The following is a 19081-nucleotide window of genomic DNA, read 5'->3' as shown; positions in this document are numbered from 1 at the left end:
GGAAGGCCTGGGGCCTGGGATCAGGTGGGGCCTCCTCTTCCTCCCTAGGCTAGAGCTGGACCTAGCTGCTCCTATGTCCTAGGTGTCTGAGGACAAGCCATGTCATCCTTGTTCCTGGCAGAGGACCCCAGGAGTGACTTTTACTCCCAGATGCTGCCCCTAAGCCCACCCCAGGGGAGGGTGGAGGCCTGCCACATGCCCACTGGGGCCGAATGGCAGACACTGAGGACACGGGACAAGGTCTGAGGCTGGGGAGATCCCGCCCCCTCTCTTTGGGGCAAGTGGATGGTGCGGGCCGTGTCCGAGTTCTGTTTCAGTGTCCTGAACCGCCCCAGATGGAAGGGCTCCGAGCAGCAGGAACCATGGTGCCCAGCTTCTGGTCAGGATTCGGGGGCCAGCTTGGTGGGCATGTGGTTCTGCCCAGGGTCCTGGAGGTGCTGCAGGGAGATGTTACCAGGTGCCCCATGTGACCATCACCTGGCCAGGGAGGCGGCCGAGGCGGCTCATGCATGGAAGGCAGGCTGCTTCCTCGCCACCTGGCCCCATGGGGCTGCCCGGTGTCCTCATAACATGGCAGCTGGTGGCCCCTGTGCAAGAGCTCCCACAGGGCAAGGCAGAACCACCAGGCCAAGGCAGAAGAGCCAGCCCTGTTGTCCCCCACCACCTCCCTGTGTTGTCCCGGTCACCTGGCCCTCAGACTGTCCTCTGGGGCTCAGCCAGTTCCCAGCAGTGAGACCAGCCACTTCTCCATCATAGCTCTGTGGCACTGACCTGTGGCCCATTTTCTCTGATGCATGGTTCTTGTCCTCAACAGGTCCCTGGTGCGCCGGGTGCCCACACCTCTGCTATGCTGCCACCGGGGGCTGCAGAGCTTATGGGTCCTGCCAGGATTTCACGGGGCATGTGGCTTAAGAGGAGGGTACAGCGAGAATGCTACGCTTTGCTGCCCAGTTGTGTGGCCTGTGTCCTCACTTGTGACCTGAGCATAATCATGGAAGTCCATCTGTGGCCTCTGGAAGCTGCGTGAAGATTTCAGCCAGCATCCAGCCTAGAGCAGCATGTGGATGACAAGGCTCCTGTGACCACGCTGACAGCCGGGCGTGTCTGTGCCCTGGGTCACCTCTTTGGAGAGCTGGGACAGTGTGCAGGCTGGAGGGCCAAGGGGAGCTTCAGGTGAGAGTCGGGGCCAGGGTGGAGGAAGCAGAGATGGAGAGGGCCATAGAATGGGCCAGGACTCTAGGCTCCCTGTGGAGCAAGCTAGTGCCCAGTTAGGGGTGGGTGGGGTGGGGACGGAACAGGAGGGCAGGCTGGGCACATCCCCCGCTGGCTTCAGGGTCCACTGCCCCTTCTGCCTCTGCTCTGTGCCTGAGCCCTGCTCCCCGCCACCAGGGCATAAGGGAAGCCTCGGGCTCCTGTGCAGGTTCCTGCCTGAACACAGGTGACAGCTGGACAAGGACATCTGTTTGTTGGAGCAGGAAAAATAACCCTGTAAGACAGCCCCACAGCCCCACACGTTGGCCTGGCCTCCGGTCATCTGGGCTGCCAGGCGTCCGTCCATGGCATGCTGCCCCGGCACTGCTGCCCCCTCTGGAAAGCTGGGTATTAGTGTAGGTTTTTGTGGGTCTAACATCTGTCCCGAACACTCCCAGAGAGGTGGACACTCAAGGCTTCTTTTAAATGAAAAGAATAAGAACTTTTAAAGGAGGAATGAAGGTTCCATTCAAGTCCCGTTTGGAAGGACCCATGTCTGGGGGGCTCTGTGGGCGGCTCCAGGTCTTGGGGAAGAGGTGGGTGTGGGGGGCTGCCTCCCATTCTGGTCTGTCCCATGGCCACTTCCCCTGAGGCCACCACCACTGTCCCAGGATCTTCAGGGGCCTTGGCAATAGCAATTTCCCAGACCTCCCACCCCTGGCCACCTGGCCCTGCGTTGACCCCTCCCCTGCCACTCTGGTGAAAGCCCCCAGGTGAAGCCCAAGTGGGACTTAAGCCTGGGGCCAAGTGGCCAGTCCTCTTCTCCACTGGGCTGTCCCCAAGTCCCCTTATTCCCTGCTTCCAGCTTGGCCCAGCAGGGGTATCCAGCGGGGTCTGAGGTGACGCATGTCAAGGCATGGGGACCGTGTGGCCAGGCAGGAGAGGGGAGCTGCCCTGGGCGTGGGTGGCAGTCCTAGCAGGGTCCATCACCCACCGTGGCCTGCGCCATCCCTGAAGTCGTCCTGGTGGGGGGCTTTGGGGGAGGCTGAGGAGGGCTCCTGATGCTCTGCACACCTCCCGAGAGGCAGGGGACACCAGGGTTGGGTGGCCATGGGACAGACCAGAATGGGAGGCAGCCTTCCACACCGACTTCCTCCCCATGAGCTGGAGCCCCCACAGAGACCTCATGGGCGTGAGAAACTGTGGGGTTCCCAGCTGTGACTCTCACCAGCAAGGACCTCATACCTACGGTGGCTTCAGTGGGGGAGCGCATGGGGCTCCTGGGTGGGGGGACATGCTGGAGAGAGAGGAGAGTTCTCTTGGACCTCTGCCTCCCTGGGAGGCCCATGTGGTGACCTTGGCCTGTTTCTCTGTGTGGCTCCCGAGGCTGGCCTCTGTGTGTCTGTGCAAGGGCCACTCGGCCTCTGCCCCCTCTGGACCCACGTCCCTGGCTCAGATCCTGGGCCCCACTGGCCTTGGCTCTCATGGCCTTGCAAAACCTGCAGCTGGGAGGAGAGGTCACCTGGCACTGGGCACCCTGAAGTATGGGTGGTCTGGGCCTCTGCAGGGGCTGAGCTGGGGACACTGGAAATGGAATGGAGCCAGCACATGGCCTTTGGGAGACATTAAGTTCCAAATCATATGGGGTTAAAGCAACTGGGCCCAAGTCCCTAGGCCAGACTGTCCGCGTTTGCCTCAGGCCCCTGCACCCTGCAGGCTGAGGCTGGGACCTCTGTGCCCACCTGAAGCCCTGTCCACTCGCAGGCTGAGTGTGCCCAGGTGGCCATGACAGACCGAGCTGCAGCCCTGGTGCCATGGACCCTTGCTCTGCTGGCACTGCGAGTGACCACAGCAGGTCTGCCCACCTCTCCAGGCCTCAGCCTCGGGGTCTGCGGAGTGGAGTCTGTGTTGCTCCCTGGGTCTTGGGTCTCTGCCCTTGGGTCAATTTAGAGGCACCAGAGGGAGCACTGGGGAGACTGGCCACCTGAGGGCCCACACTGGAAGGCCGGATGGTACCCGGCTGGCCACTTGCTGAGACCGTGGCAAGCTCCTCCCCCTCTGGGCCTCAGTCTCTCCCCTGCACATGAAGGTCTACGCTGGCTGGCCTGACGGCATCAGCCCAGCGTCACCTCAGTGCCCAGATGGTGCCAGTGGGACTGTGGGTCCCCTGCAGAGGCTGGAGGCCCACAAGAGGGCAGGTAGCATCGCCTGCCCCAGGTCAGTGTCTGGGAGGGAGAGGCTCCGAGAGCCCTGAGGGGGTGAACTTGGGCCCTTCCCCACTGACAGGCCGGGGTCCAGGCGCTGGGTCAGGCTGGCCTCCTGTCAGGGAGACTCTGGCCATGGAGGAGCACAGTTGCCAAAACAAGGCTTGAAGCACCTCGGAAAGCACGCAGCGGCTTCTGCAGGAGCCTTGGCCTGCCGGGGAGGGAGGGCCGTCCCTGTGAGAAAGGGCACGAGCCTCGGGCACAGGGTCCGTTCTCACCTGGCCCCGTTTTCCGGCTCTTCTCCCCAGCCCACATCCACCCAGGACTTTGGAGGTCTGCCCCTCTTTCTTCCCCACCCCAGCCCACCCTGGGAATGGGGCCCCAGCCCCACCTCAGAGCTGGCAGCCCAGGCACAGGACAAGGGCCGGGTCTACACCTGGGGTGGGAGCTGGACCCTTCAGATTTGCGGAGCACAGTGCACTAGGAGGACATGGGGCCTCATGTCCACATAGTCATGAGGAGTTTCTAGAGGGCGGCCCAGAGCATCCAAACAAGCAGGGTCTCCCTGGGCACGGGATGGGTCCTCCTGACCATGGCTCTCCTGAGCAGGAGACCCTGTGGGACCACGGTGCACAGACTGTGGACCTCAGCCTCCCCCAGCTTCTGTGGCTGCCCCAAGCCCACCCTCCCATGTGTGGCCCTAGATGCTGTGGGGGCCTAGGGGTGAGCACGGAGGCCCCGTGTGTGCCTGGCCCTCAGCCCTGGTGGCAGGAGCTCTGTGGTCTCCCCTGGCCTCCTGCCTGGCTGTCCCTGAGGTGGTGGGTGGGCCCCTGGACTGGGCCCGAGCCCCTTCCCCAGGCAGCCCTGTGCTCTTAGGGGTAGAGCTGTGGGAAGCTCCGCCTCCACCCCGAGGCTCTCGGCAGCTCAGGTCCAGCCTGGCCTGGCCTGGCCCTTCAGAGCTGCGTGCCTGGGGCAGGTCACTCAGCGCCTCCCTGAGTTCCAGCTTTGCACTGGCTCCCTGGTACTTCTGCAGAGGCTCCATCAGTGCCTGTCACTGCCAGGACAGGGGTGTGGACAGCAGCGGGGAGGGCACATCCCTGTGGCGGAGGGACCCAGGGTCCTGCCGTGAGCCCCAGTGTGCCCAGCATATGCAGCTGGAGTTGGACCCCAGGGCCCCGGACCACCCTGCTGTGCCCCCCACCCTCAGGCCAGAGGTGGTACCTGGGCCCCTGGGTAGGCTCAGACTCAAGCTTAATTGACACCCAAGGTGTACCAGGAGCCCTGGGGGTCAGGACTTCCCTGTGGCCCCCATGCATTCTCCCTTTGGCTGGGGAGGAGGTGGGCACCCTCTCTTTCCTGCTGTGGCCCCTGAGAACAGATCCTACCCCCAATGGCACGGAGCAGCGAGACTCAGCCTGGACTCTGGACTTCCTCTGGAGGGTGCCGAGGGGAAGAGCAAACCTACCCGGGGGCGGAAACAGACCCAGGAGGTCAGAGGGGCCACACAGGGGGCAGCGCAGCGGGCCCAGGCAGGGCAAGATCAGTGTCCACTCCCCCACTCCTCAAGTGTCTCGCTCTCTGGTTCCAGAGAAAGGCCTTCCACTGGCTCTGGCCCCCTCCTCAGCTGTGGTGGATGTTTTGCTTAATGATACTTTGGAATTCAACCTGCTCCACTAGGATGTCCAGTTTAATGCCAATTAGTCTAGAATTGAGTGATTTTGTCCTCTGGGAATCCTGCAGGCCCGGAGCCTCCCAGGGCTCTGACTGCAGAATCACATCTTGGAGCCGCCCCTACCAAGAGTGGGCTCCCTCCCCTGGGCCAGCCCTGGGCGGCCTCACCACCATCCTGGCTGGAGAAGCCACCGGAGGGGCAGGAACGCGGGGGCCGGCCTGCGCAGTTGGGCAGTCAGACAGGCTGGGCAGTGTCCTGTGGACAGGGCGTGCTACTCTCCCCCCACCAGGCTTTCCTCAGCCCTGGGGCTTCTCCTGCACCGGCTCTAGGAAACCCGTCCTTCAGTGCCTGCTTTGAGTCTCCGGCCTCTCCGTGTGGCCCCCGTGAGGCTGCTGGGACCCGGCTGCTTTGGCAGGCAGCTCTGGGGGGCCGTGGCCCCGGGCTGCCTGCCTTCCTCTTGGCCCACCCGGAGGCCACCTGCTTGCTGAGTGCTGGTGTCCTGGGGGTGTGAGGCTGGGCTCTGCAGGTGCTGCTCTGGGCTCGCTCCTGGATGGGGCGCCCAGGAGTGGGGCGACTGGGGGAGGCCCTGGGCTGATGACCTGCCTCTGTGTTGCTGTGAGCCGTCACTGTGTGACGCTGCGTGCCTGCGTCGGCCCCGTCCATGCGGCCACACGACTTCTGTGCTTGTTTGGGACTGTCACCGAGGAAGCCAGCTGAGTCAGGGGAGGGTCGTGAGGCCAGGTGAGAGCCTTCCTTTCTGTGAGATGACGTGTCCTGGGTACAGCTGCCTGGGCTCCTCACTGTCCTTAGGATAAGCCCAGCTCCCCTGCCCAGCCTTGCTGAGCCCATGGACCCCCAACGCTCCTCCCAGAGCCTGTCTCCACAGCCTTCCCTGCCCTGGCGGGAGCAGCCCTAAGCACCTGCTGTGTACCCAGGCATCTGCAGACACTATGGGGGGGGGTCCTGTGCAAACGCCCCAGCATGTCCTGAGATCTGCTGCCAGCCATCTGTCACAGTGGGCTCCCCACATTAGCCTGCACTGGGGAACACACCCAAAGTGTGACTTGGAGACGCTTCAGGATGGAGTGAGATGACCTTGGCCCCTGCCCTGCTGGGACTCCCCATAGGAGGCTGTTGGCTGGAGCCTGCTGAGCCCCCACTCCCAGCTCGAGGCACACAGCTGGTGCTCAATGTGCGTTTGTTGGGAGGGTGTCATGGTCAGTGGCATGGCACACAAGCTCTCCACTCAGGCAAGAGGTGTCCCTGTGTGTGAGCCTGGGTGTGTCTGACAGGACAGGAGGAGGGCACCTCTGGCCTGGGGACCTGGAGGAAGCCACACCTCTCTGGCTTGGTCTGCCCCCTCACAGTGTCCCATGGCCCCCTGGGCACCTTTCCCTCAGGGCACAGCAGTCTGGGGCCTGGCATTTGCTGCTGCCTCTGCCTGGTGCACCTCCCAGATATGGCTCCTGGCTGGGCCTTGTCTCGTGGTCCCTTGGATGCTGCGGAGGTGTGAGGAAGACCTGCCGGGAGAGCCTTCCAGGCCAGGAGAGCTGGGCAGTGTCCTGTTGGTGGCAGAGACCTGGCTGCACCCCTCCCTGGCCAGCTCCTCAGGGACCGGCCTCCCTGTTGTCCAAAGAGAAGCTGGGCTAGGAGCAGATTCTCCAGGGGGACAGGAGGGGCAGAAGCCAAGAAGGACTTGAGGAGAAGGAGCAAGAGGGGCCAGGCAAGGAAGGGTGCTGCCCCCTGCAGGGGACCCCAGCTCCTGGCCGGCAAGGGCGAGGTCTGGGACCCCCTTGAGGAGGGGCCTGCACACTTTCCCTTCCTCCCAACATGTTCAGGAAATGACCCTTCCCTCTCCTTCTCTGGGCAGCCAGGGGGGCTGGGCTGCAGGGAGAGGATGAGTTGGGCCACAGGCCTGCTCCACGGTAGGTCCCCACCCCAGGGACTGGGGCTGATCTGGGAGCCCTCATGGACCCCTGTCCCATTGGTCCCCTTGTGCCCATTGAAGCGGGCACTCACCCTAAAGCCCAGACACAAGTGGGCTGGCCCTGAGCCAGGCCTGGGGTGCAACCAGAAACCTGCCTGTCCAGGGCCACACATTCTGAGGGTGGGCGTCCCTGGTTGCCCCTGAAGCCACGGGAGTTTCTCCAGCACAGAGCCGTCAGCAGGCCCTGGGGCTGTGAGCTGGCCGCACCACAGCTTGCCAGGGGCCTGTTTGGGTGTGCGAGGGGCAAGGCGGCTCTGAGACGACTCAGTGGAAGTGAGGGCAGGACCACGCTCTGGTGCCAGACACTCGAGGGACGGGTCCTAGCCTTGTGCAAATGCCTCTGGGACCCAGCCTCAGTTTTCCCACCTGCACAATGGGCGGCTGAGAGAATGCATGAAGCCAGGCACTTCCTAGATACTTAATCTCTGGAAGTGCTGTGGTAGCCCCTCCCACCTGCCCAAGCTTGGGGGGAGGATTCATCTAGAAGGTTCTAGATAGGCCTGGGGCCTGGCCTGAAGCCCCAGGGGTCCCTGGCCTATACTGCAAAGCATGGCACCAGGCCTCAGGACCCCTGGAGGGAGGAGGACGGACAGGGATGCCTTCCCCACATCCCACCGCCAGGCACGCTTGGCTTCTCCTCTGTCACCTGGAGACAGACTGTACTCTTGGCCCAGACCTCAGGAGTCAGGGTCCAGCTGTGGCCTGGACGTGACCTTGGGCCTTCACCACGACTGACTCAGCTGTGGGGAGCCAGGGCTGGGGGAGCCGCTACTCTACCGCTCGCTACTCTACTGCTCGTACTCTACCGCTGGCTACTCTACTGCTCGTACTCTACCGCTGGCTACTTGGGTCTAAGCCTTGAAGAATGGAGGAACCGCCCTCTGCCCTGGGGCTGGGAATCTGGGGCAGGCTGGATCAGGCTGGAGCCACGGGCCTTCCCCCTCTGATGGTGGGACAGGCTCTGCTTTTGGGTGGCTCTTGAGCTGACCAGACATGGAGCAGCCCAGGTCTCCGAGCAGATTGGTTCAGGGGACACAGACGCAGTGGCACTGGGGTTCCACGAGGCCCTGCCATGCAGGGGAAGGGCTGCAGACGCAGTTTCAGAGGCTCCTTCCCAGGAGATGGGCACGGCCCTGCAGTCAGTGCTTGAGGAAACCGCAGGCCTCCCAGGCCGGGCCTGGTCTCTCCTGCGAGGAGGGTGGAGGGAGCTGGGAGTGGAGGGCACCCGAGTCGGCCTGGCCAGGCCAGGGGAGGAGCTAGAGGGCCTGCCCTGTGGTCATTCAGGGCCTCGCCTGGGTGAGCCAGAGGGAATCTGCTACCCAGTCTCACACAACTGGAAACAGCCATTGGGGACCACCCCAGCGTGGGGGGACCTCCTCCAACAGCTAGCGTGTGCAGCAGGTGTGGGAGGCACAGGCCTCGTGGGGGACCTGCGTCCTGCAGCCAGCTCGTGCCCAGCACTGCTCCCAGCGGGTCTGGGGAGTAGCGGGTCCTTTGAGAGATTATGACAGGGGCTCGGACTCCAGGCCTTGAGGGTTGGGGTCCCTGGTCAGGTTCTCAGTGTCTGCAGGCTGCTTTGCAGAGTCACGAAACCCTCTCTTCAGATGGCCCTCAGGAGCTGTGGGTCTTCACTGCGTACCTCCAAGGGGCTGGTGTGCTTTCCTGGCCAGGGTACCCGTCCTGCGTCTTGGGAGAATGTGCCCAAGTCACGTTGACCCCATATGATTCCATGACCTGGCTCCTGGCTCCCTCACTCTGGGGACCTAATCACACGTGCCCTTCCCCCCTGGCCCCTGGTCCACTGTGCCCAGGTGCCTCCTTGCTTTGGGCTCGTTCTCTCTGCATCAGCCACGATGTCACCTGACCCTAGTTATAGGCAGGCAGGTGCCATGTCTCAGGGAGAGGCCTCCACAGGGGCAGGGGTCTGGTGGTCCAGCTTTCCCAGGCTCAGGCGGCTACACCTGCAGGTTCCGTGGGCTCCGAGGGCACTGGGGAGTGAAACTCTTCTGGGTGGGTCCAAGGTTTCCTGAGCAGACCTGCCTGGCTTGGCCAGCTCTAAGGTTGTCCCTCTGACCACTGAGTCTTGGGCGTGGGCCTGGGCATTCTCTGTCTCTCCCATGGTCACCCCCCAGTTCCTCCCTGGCCAAAGTCGTAACAAGTGGACCAGAGTTCTGCATGGGTGAGCGTTACGGTGGGAATGTGGGGTGTCCCCCCAGAAGCTCCCATGTGGGACATGCAAGAAGGTTCAGAGGAGAAGTGTTTGGGTTGTAAGAGTCTTAACCCAACCAAGTGAATTAATCCCCGATAGGGATTGACTGAGTAGTAACTGAGGTGCTAGGGTGTGGCTGGGGGTGGGAACTGGGCCTGGCTTCCGTCTATACTTGTATCTGGCCAGTGGAGCCTCCCCCTGCTTCCTGACCATGATGTGAGCTGCTCCCCTCTGCCACCCTCTCCCACCATGAGGCTCTGCCCCACCTGGAGCCCTGAGGAATGGAGCGGCCTTCCATGGACGAAGACTCTGAGACCCTGAGCCCGCCAATAAACCTTTCCTCCTTACAGTTGTTCTGGTCGGGTCCCTGAGTCACAGCAGCGAAACAGCTGACTAAAACAGTGGATGTGCCACACCCTTCAGCAGTGACCGGCCCTGAGTGCCCAGTGCCCAACCCCGCGTGTGCTCTGACTTTCCTGGCGGTGGTCTCAGATGCTCCAGAAGCCCGGGCTGAGCTGGAGGAGGGAGCCGATGTGAAGATGCGTGGCCCTTTTTATACCAAAAGGTCTGCACCCAGCCAGGGCCTCGCAGGAGGCTTCAATCCCTCCTTCTGCTCTTCCGTGTCTGGACACCAGGATGCCACCTCAAGTTGTCATTGGTGGGGCGGGCCTTCACCTGCCACCCCGCCTGCACACCTTGACGTTGGTCTTCCGGCCTCCAAGCTGGGAGGCAGCTTCCTGCTCTGTGTGGAGACCCAGGGCTGGCGCTTGGCTGTGCCCCTTGATGGACTAAGACGGGCAGGTAAGGTGGCTGACCTCTGGGGCAGGCCCCAGGAGACCCTGTCCCGTCTCACTAGAAGCCCCAGAGCAAGTGTCCTGCATTATGTGGCATCCCCTGCCAGAGTGTCCTGTGTCACACACAGTGACTGGACCTCCCATGCAGCTACATTGTGTGGGAAAGCAGGTGAGCCCAGAGGCAGCAGCCCTGTGAGCCCAGGCTTACCCCATGCTGGGCAGTGTGTCAAGGGAAATCTGGGGGCCACCCTGTGCCACCCAGCAGCTCCTACAAAGCACCAGGACCCCATTGCTCTGGAGGGAAATGCTCCCTGCTCCTATTTCACAGATACTGAGATGGATGAGGAGAGGGTTGACAGGCTCTCACAGGGGCCAGTCAGAGGCAGGGAGGGGGGCAGGCTGGCTCACGGTGTCCTGGGTCCCCTTGCTCCTTACCGTGTCTCCCCCTCTCGCCGCAGGGCTGGGGCCCGTCTCTTTGCCAGGGCCACCATGTCTGGGCGAGCTCAGCTGTATCTATTTGGAGGCCAGCTGTGTTCCAGGCTCTGGTGGTGATGTGCCGCCCCAGGTAGGAGAGAGCGCGTGCCCAGCGTGGTCATTCTCACGACACTTTGCAGGCTCCTCTGCACAGAGAGGCCTGGGGCACGTCTGGCTGGGTGTGTGGGTGCTGCTCTGAGCCCAGGGGCTGGGCTTGTGGGACAAGCAGGTGGCCGCTGGAGGCACAGGCTCCTAGTGTGAGGGCTCCCGTCTGCCCTGGGGCTTAGGGCAAAGCTCCAGGTCCTTCCCTGGGCTTCTGTGCCGGCTGCCCAGGGTGACGAGCTCAGGCGGGGAGCTCAGTGCCGCTGGACCTGACGCCCCTCAGGTTCCTAGAGGAAGGAAAACGCTGCTCATTTTGGCTGCTCAGGGGTTGGCAGGAGAGGTGACCTCTCAGTCCTGCAATAAAGCAGCAATAAAACGTGAATCAGGCAGGGACTGGCTTCGGTAAGTGTGAGTCAGCGCCGCCTGGGCTCCCGGGGCACCTCCGTCTGCAGGAGGGGGCCAGCTCTGACCCACCTTGGCCTGCTGTGACCAGAGGCAGTGGCTGCACCCTGCAGGACAGTGGCTCTGTGCCATCTGGGTGGGAAGAACTGCCCTCACCCTGTCCAGCAGGAGAGCTGTCCCCACGGTGTCCGGGTGTCCTCCCTGCCACATGGCTCTCAGCCTCGGAGGGGTCCCTCCAGTTGCCCCAAACCCACTTCACCATGGCCCGCTTTCCTTCAGAACACCACTGCTCTTGGGTGTGCAGGGGCACCAGGGGACATTTGAGAAGTGACTTAGCGGTTCTCTGTCTTGTGACAGAAGGTTCGCCCCAGGCCACAGGCTGTCTGGGGCTGATGCAGAGAGAGCCCCCTGCCCCCTGCAGGTGGTGGTGGGTGTAATTAAGGGCTGAATCGTGTCCCCCCAGGTTCATGTGGTGAAGCCCCAACTCCTGGTTGGTGACATTTGGAAATAGACCCTTTGTGGAGGTGATCAAAGAGGTGCTAGGGAGGAGCCCTGGTGGGTGGGATCAGTGTTCTTGTCAGAGACAAGCCCTCTCTGTCTGTGTCTTTCTGTCTGTCTCCTCTCCCCGCCTTTCGGTCCCTCTCTTCAGCTCCTGTTTCTCTCTCTCTTGGCCGCCATCTCTCTGCCTCTGTTTCTCTCTGTCTCAGTCTGTCTCTCTGCCTCCCCTCCCCCACATGAGGACAATGAGGAGGGTTATCGGTGGGGTGGGAACAGGGCCCTCACCAGAACCCAGACTCCTGGGCGGCCAGCCTCCAGGGCAGGAACCACACACGTCTCCTGGGGAAGCCATCTGTGCTATTTTGCCATGGCGGCCAGAGCTGACCAAGTGCTCATCCAAAGCCCGAATGTTTCTCTAGGCCATGGCGGAGGCCAGCATTGAGACAGCCAGGAGCAACGTCATGACTGGCCATCACGCTGACGATCTGCAGCCCTGAGCTGAGCTGGAGGCCCTCCTGTTTCCCTGGACTTGGACACAGGAGGGGCAGCCTCGTCTACCTGGGTGGGTCTGCTCAGCACAGGGCCCTGGGCTCCTGGGTCTGCCCTCGCTCCTGCTGATGGTCCCAGGAGCCCAGGGCTCTCCTGCAGTCCTACAGCACTTTGCAGTCTTAACACGTTTCTTGAAACCCCAGGTGGTTTTATTTCAAGTGCTCTCCAGGTGTGCAAAGGCCTCATCTAAGCCAGTCACCTGGTGCTGGGTTATGCACCACAGACCCAGCACATGAGGGCAACACCCGGGTAGTGCCCTGTGGTGTCTGTGGGAAGCACCCTGGCCTGGCCTGGCAGGTCACGCAGTTGGTCGCGCTGGCTGCTCGTCTGCAGGCTCGACTGGGGGGATCCATTGCCCAGCTCATGTGGCCGCTGGGAAGGTCTGGGCCCTGGCGGGCTGTCACACTGAGGCCTTTGGACCTAGCCAGTGGCTGGGGAGGCTGGCCTCAGGCCTCTCCGACGCATAGCCTTCCTCATAGGGGCCAGCGAGGTGGAGATCTGCCAGCAAGACGGTGCTGCCGTGTCATGTGAGGCAATCAGGAGGTGGCCTTCCTTGGCTGTATCCTGGGAGCTGCAGGAAGTCACAGATCCTGCCTCCGTACAAGAGGAAGATGGCAGAGGGCACAAGTTCTAGGAGCACGGATGGCAGAGACCTCGGGAGAGTCTGTCTCTCTGGAGCCCCATGCTAGCACCTCCTGGATGCAAAACGTCCTTCCTTCTCAGAGCTCCCGGGGGAGCCATGACAGCACCCGCTCCGAGTGCAGAAACCCTGGTCCAAAGCAGGCCTGGGGGTGGAGGAGGCTCCGTGGGTGCCATCCTGAAGTCTAAAGAGGCAAGTGACCCATGTCCCGACCATGCCCAGCGTGCTGGTGGAAGGGCATGGATGGCAGCTGCAGACAGGAATGCTGGGGGCCATGGAGGGCCACTGGACCATGCAGCTGTGAAATCCACCTGGTCAGGGAAGCCCCCTGGCAGCTGGCAGTCACAGGAATGATTGCCCCTGGCCCTTGGCTCTGCTCTCTGGGCTCTGGGTTCTGAGCCCCGAGTTCCCCTGGTGTTCCTGGACACCTGAGTCTCTAGCCAGGCTGCTCCTGCCAGGAGAACTCGGGGGTGCCCTCTCCTGCCCAGGTGGATGTCACAGCTGCATGGCCCCCAGCATTCCTGTCTGCAGCTGAAGTCCTTTTCAGAGGTGTTTCTGCCTCCCCCGGGGTCACACCCCTGGAGAAGCTGTGTGTGGGGGGGTATTCCTGCCACAAGCTCTCTCCAGTGTGGGCTCTGCCGGGGAGGCCAAGGGACCGCACCCTCAGCTCCCTGGAGGCTGGGAGGCACACGCTCTCTGTCCTGGCCTTTCCAGCCACAGGGTGGCCAGGCTCGCTGGCGGCCTTCTCTGGGCTGAGCTGTCCTGGGTGCCTGCTTGTGGCCACAATAGCACCACCTGCCATCCCACAGGCAGAGGAGTTTCAAAATCAAGTTCTGGTTCCTTTTGGCCGCACAGCTGTGCCTTCAACACCCTCCCCATCCTGCAGCGAGAAGCCAGAGAGCACCCACTCAGCTGCAGAACTTTCTCCCCTGCATGTGTGGCGAGGACTCCCTCCTCATTTCCAGCACCGCGTTCCTCGTCCCCCGGCCCCTGGGCAGTGACGGGCCAGTGCAGTCTACCACTTCGTCTGATCAAGGCACTGAGTCCTCTACCTCCATCCCTGGAATCTGTTCCCCCGTCTGGTTCTGAAGCCACTGTCACGCGTCCAGGTCAGACTGAGCATCCCTGATGCCCAAACCCCGAATCTGAAATGCTCTGAAATTGGGAACTTTCTAGCACCAGGATGAGGCTCAAAGTTCAGATTTCAGTGTATTTTAGATTTTTGCATCAGGGATACTCAGCGGGGAAAGTCTACAACAATCTCCCCCAATCTGGAAAACTCTGAAACCTGAAACACCCTGGTCCTGAGCATCTCTGGTGGAGGATACTCAGCCGGCACCTGTTTTAACAGCTCCACTTGCGGGTCCAAGTCGCGGGTCAGTTAGCCGGTGCTGCTGCCCCTGGCCACACAGACCCAGCCAGCCTGGGAAGGATTGGCTCCCAGGCTCTCTGCTGGCAGAACTCAACTCCTCGTGGATGTAGAATTAAGAGCCTCTGTTTGCTGCAGGCCACTGGCTGGGTGTCCCAGTTCATGGCCACCAGGGCTCCCCAGAATGACAGCTGGCTGCAGCCAAGCCAGCCGGGGCCCGTGTTCAGGGAGATGGATGTCAAGGTCCTATGTAATGTAGCCTCAGAAGGGACCCACCCTCCCTTCTCCATAGTCTGTTGGCTAATTCTGCCCCGACTCAGGGAGGGTCACCCGAGGGCATGGATTCAAGGTGGGTGACCAGGCCGTCTGGAACTCTCCCCACGAGGGGGTCGCAGCTTCTGAGCTCGTGCCCCTCCCGTCGGTGCTCGGACCCCACCCCCTCCTGCTCAGTGACCTGGAGAGCTGGTCTCTAGGCCTCCACTCCTCGGGCTCCTGATGGAGCGGGTCCTGGCAGACAACCCCTGGCCAGATGACACACAGATGGCCCTGGGTCTGCCTTCCTGCCCACTGAGTCCTGGCGAAGGCCCGCCCCCTGTTCTGTGCCCTCTCCTGGCTCCTTTGGGGTGGACCCCAGGCTCCTCCCCTCTGAGCCCAGGGACTGTGGCCCTGATGTGCCACAGGCCCCACCTGCTCCACCTCCTCACTCTCTGGACGTTCTGGAATGTTCCCCTGTTGGGCTGGATGTCCCCTGCTCATCATAGTGCTCTCCTGGGTGACAGGGGACACCTCCAGGCCTCTCCCCCAGGACAGAAGGCTGTGGCCTTCCCTGTGGCAGATAGATGGGTCTAGAATAAAACAGCAGGCTTGGAAACCAGCCTCTCAGCCGAACAGGGGCTCCGCGGGGCAGAGGGTCCTCTGTTCCACCTGAGGCTGCACAGGGCTCACACAGACGTGGGCCAGTTAGGCACTGGGAGGCTCCAGACCCCAGACTCCCTCTCTCTGGGGAGGGAACTGAGGCTCAGAGGTGGGAAGGGAAGGGCAAAGGTACCCAGCCAAGGGGTGGAGGATCCCAGACCTGCTCACATTCTTCAGACTGACAGCCGTCGCTGCCAGGGGGCAGGAGGACAGGGACCGGGAAGAGGCAGTGCCAAGGGGAGGGGCCAAGGCCACAGTCACGTGACCTTTGCGGGCAGGTGAGTCTCACCTACTAGGCTGAGTGACCTACTCAGGGAGGGTCACCCGAGGGCATGGACTCAAAGTGGGTGACCAGGCCGTCTGGAACTCTCCCCACAAGGGGGTCGCAGCTTCTGAGCTGTGCCCCACCCACAGGAGCCCAGCCTGGCGTGTGCTCTCTGTAGGGGGTGGGGGAGGGGAGGAGCAGGGTCCGAACGTCAGCTTCTGCGCGTCAGGGAGGGATGAGTCGAGTCTGCAACCTCATACCTCCCTCTCAGGGGCCTCCTGAGGTTGTGCGGGCCTGGCCGAGTCCGACCTGGGCTTAAAGAGGATACGGAGAGGACAAGTTGCCCTGGGCCCCTGCAGGCTGGCCTTGGGTTCCTGGGAGTACAGTGGGGCAGTCACCTCCCTCCAGAGCCAGGCCTGCCCCGGAGAGGCAAGGGCAGGTGTCCCGCTTTTGGCTGCTCACGGGTCTGGCAAGCTGCTGAGTGTCTGTCACAGGGGGACAGTGCTCCCGCCCTTGTGCCTCACTGGGCAGGAACGGGCATCAGGTGGGTGGAATGCCAAGGCTCTGTGCGGTGGGGAACCACGGACCCGCAGTTAGAGCCAGTCTGCGTGTTGAACGGGTCCCAGCTGCAGCTCAGCAGCACCTCTCCTGGGGAAGCTCACCCGTGCTGGAGAGCTGTCACCAACAGGTTCCCAGCACTGAGGCCTGGGAGCCCTGACCAGCAGCCCCACGGTCCACCCACAGCATTGGTGCTTGGCCATGTGCTCAGACAGCGAAACACCAGTGACCCTGCAGGATCTTTAGGTACGTGAACACAAGAAGCCAGGTACAGTTCCAACAGCCCTCTAAGCCACATGTCCCCAAGGATGAACACGTGGGGCCAACTTACAGGAGAACAAGGGGACCCCAAACCCAGGGTGCTTCTTACCTCTGGGGAGATGTCACCACTAACTGTGTCATTGCTACTGCCATCACTGCCCCTGGGGAGACATGGCCAGCCCCATGTTGAGTCACTGCGGGGAAGCAGCGACCAGCTTCTGAGTCTGGGACCCCCTGAGCCTGGGCCCCATGCCACACCCCTGACACCAAGTGGAAAATGTTGCGAGTGTGGGCACAGTACGCTCGGCTGGGCTCCCTCAGAAGCAGTCTGAGCACAGACTCAGGCGCGAGTGGGTCTTTGGAGGTGACCCCAGGAAATTCTGGTAGGTGTGTGAGAACCCACCCAGGGCAGGGCACGCTACGAAGCCGGTGGACGGTCAGGGCGCAGTCCCTGGGACATGCCTGTACCATGGAGATGGACACCCAGAGGAGACGGAGCAGGGTGATGACCCACCCTCGCATCCTCTGCTGGCCCGTGGCGGCTCCCGGGCGCCCACTGCCCAGCTCTTTGGGCCTCCCCCGCATCTTGGGCTGAGCTTGCCTTTGCCACGGAGCACCCAGAGAAACCCTTTCAAGCTTGACCATGGAGGACTGGGCTCATGGGGCCGAGGAATGCGCTCAGGATTATATTTGTAGAAGCGGATTTGGATCTAGGCCCGGCCAGGCCCAGGTCCCGTGCTGTCCTGCCTTGCTGTGGTCCTGCTTGGCCAGGGGCAGGGCCTGCGGTGTCAGAGGTGGGTCTGCATCTCAGGACAATGGAGACCACACCAGCGTCTGGCTCCAGCCTTTGTGCCTCAGAGCCGGGAGACATGTCATCGCTGCGGGAATAAGTGTTACACTCTGTCCAGACCCAGAGCCTAACGAGGCCCAGATGCCCAGGGGAGGCCAGCAGACGTGGGTTTTCCATGTAAGGCCTGACTGGCAGGGGGGCGTGTTCCTCAGGTCTCCGCGGAGTGCTCAGCTCTGGAATCAGATTCTCAGCTCGTGGTGCTGGGCCTCAGGGTCTGTCCAGGGATGATAACCAGGACCCGTGAGGCCACAGGATTCCCGGGGCTGGGCGGGACCGCGAAGGAGTCGGCTCCATCTTGGTGCTGGGAGGACGTGGACAGGGGCCCAGGGAGGGGCGGGTGTGCCCAGCCCTCACAGCTACTTCGAGGTGAGACTGAGCTTTCCTAACTGCTGCCACCGTGCCAGGTCCTGCGCAGGGCCTCCTGCCCCTCCCCCAGGCCAGGGTGGCTGGGGAGAGCTCAGGGCAGACATGTGCTTGGGTGGCCTGGGACAGGAGTGGAGGCAGCAGCTGGGCCTGTGTGGGTGTCGTTGGGGACACTGTGAAGATCACCGAGGTGGCCCTATCTGGCCATGGAGAGCTTCCCTCCTGGGGCAGGACCAGGCAATGCCCAGTTCATGGCCTTCCTTGGCCGGGTGCCAATGCCAGGTTAGCCCCGCCACCCTCCAGAGGTTCTTGGTGACCATCTCTCGGCCACTCATTAAAAGCATGTTTTTCTCCACCGAGAGCCTGTGTGCTCACCGTGGACGTTCACACACTTCAGCCGGGTCTGACGGTCGGACAGCCCTGCAGGGACACGCAGAGAGGGACGGGCAGCGACCTCCACAGGGCCTTCTGGCTCTCGCGTGCACCTCTTGGGACTCTCAGGGGCCACATCTACGCTGGTGAGCAGGCTGCAGCTCTCCCAGCTGGGCAGGTCCTGGGTGCTGTCCCGTGTCTGGGCATGAGCAGGGGACCTGGGTCTCTGGCCCTGCCTCCTGCAGCTCGCAGGGAGGGTGGGCACAACCCTGGGGTCCTTTGGGGCCTGAGCATGCTGGTCACATTCCGAGGGGTCTGCTGGTGGCAGGACACCTCCAGGTCCTGGTGAGCATCCTCGTCATTCACTCTGTCCTGTCTCACCCAAGGGTATGGAAACGAGGCCTGAGGGGCAGTGGGGCCGGAGGGGCAGCGGGGCCAGAGGGGCAGAGGGGCAGGCGCACGCTGGGCCTCACGGCTCTTCCCGAGTGGACCCCTCCCTTGGTGAGGAGGTGCTGGGCTGGGCTGAGATAGGCATCTCCCTGTCCTCGTGAATGGCCTTCCAGGCCAGATGCCTGCTCTGCTGCAACGAGCACAGCACACTCTGGCCCTCTTGTCTGCTCCTGAGGGACACTGAGGAAGGTCCCCTTGTTCATCAAGATAAAGAATGCTTCTGCTGGGTGCAGAGTTGCACCCATGTAATCCCAGCCACTAGGGAGGCTGAGGCAGGAGGATCGGAAGTTTGAGGCCAGCCTCAGTAACTTAGCAAGTCTCAAAAAAGAAAATGCGCTGGGGTGTAGCTCCATGATAGTGCTCCTGGTTCAGCCCCCAGGACTAGGTATGAACCAACCAACAAACGCACTGCAGCAGCCTTCCTGTGTGCGGCTGGCTGTCTCCCAGCTGGCTCTCCAGGTGAGGACTACCAATCCCAGTTGAAGACCTGCGTTTTCATACAGTGACGAGGGACCTACGGGAGAGCCACCTGCTCCCTCTACCAACAGTGGGATAGGGTGTCCATTTCCCTTGGGCACCAAACACAGGGACTTTCCCATCTTACTTTCATCAGACAGGGTGCAGGTGGCCCTTCTCGCCTGAGTGGCTCTGTCCTTGAGATTCGCTAAGGCCACCACCATGAGCCCCAGTCAGGCCGGCTCACCTTGCTCAGGCAGAGCCCGAGCAGCTACCCCTGCTCAGGAAGTCCTCCTCCCCGCTCCCTAGGGCTCAGCCCAGGGCTTCCCCGAGTGCTCCTTAGAGAGGAGCTTGGCGGCCAGGTGCCCACAGCTGAGAATGGCACTTGATCCTGCCCGGGGTCCTGGAGATGTCCCTGTTGGGGGTTGCTTCACACACTGACTGCAGCATGCTGAGGGGGTCAGCTTCTTGCTGGGCAGCACTGCCCAGAGGGGACTCTG

The 19081-nt window shown here is 62.4% G+C and overlaps 1 long non-coding RNA gene across 1 annotated transcript; it reads left to right on the top strand.

Annotated features, from left to right (window-relative positions):
- Window positions 1-473: 473 nt before the first annotated feature.
- Window positions 474-18121, top strand: LOC124107554 (uncharacterized). The gene is made up of 4 exons (XR_006856462.2): window positions 474-1173; window positions 9614-10622; window positions 11953-12095; window positions 12562-18121. It is a non-coding gene; the product is annotated as an uncharacterized LOC124107554 (long non-coding RNA).
- Window positions 18122-19081: the final 960 nt, after the last annotated feature.

The sequence above is a fragment of the Marmota monax genome, unplaced genomic scaffold (assembly GCF_021218885.2).
Source record: "Marmota monax isolate L192 unplaced genomic scaffold, Marmota_monax_Labrador192_F-V1.1 WCK01_AAM20220418_F8-fsc00167, whole genome shotgun sequence".
Lineage (NCBI taxonomy): Eukaryota > Metazoa > Chordata > Mammalia > Rodentia > Sciuridae > Marmota > Marmota monax.
This window is presented reverse-complemented; position numbering and strand designations above follow the sequence as displayed.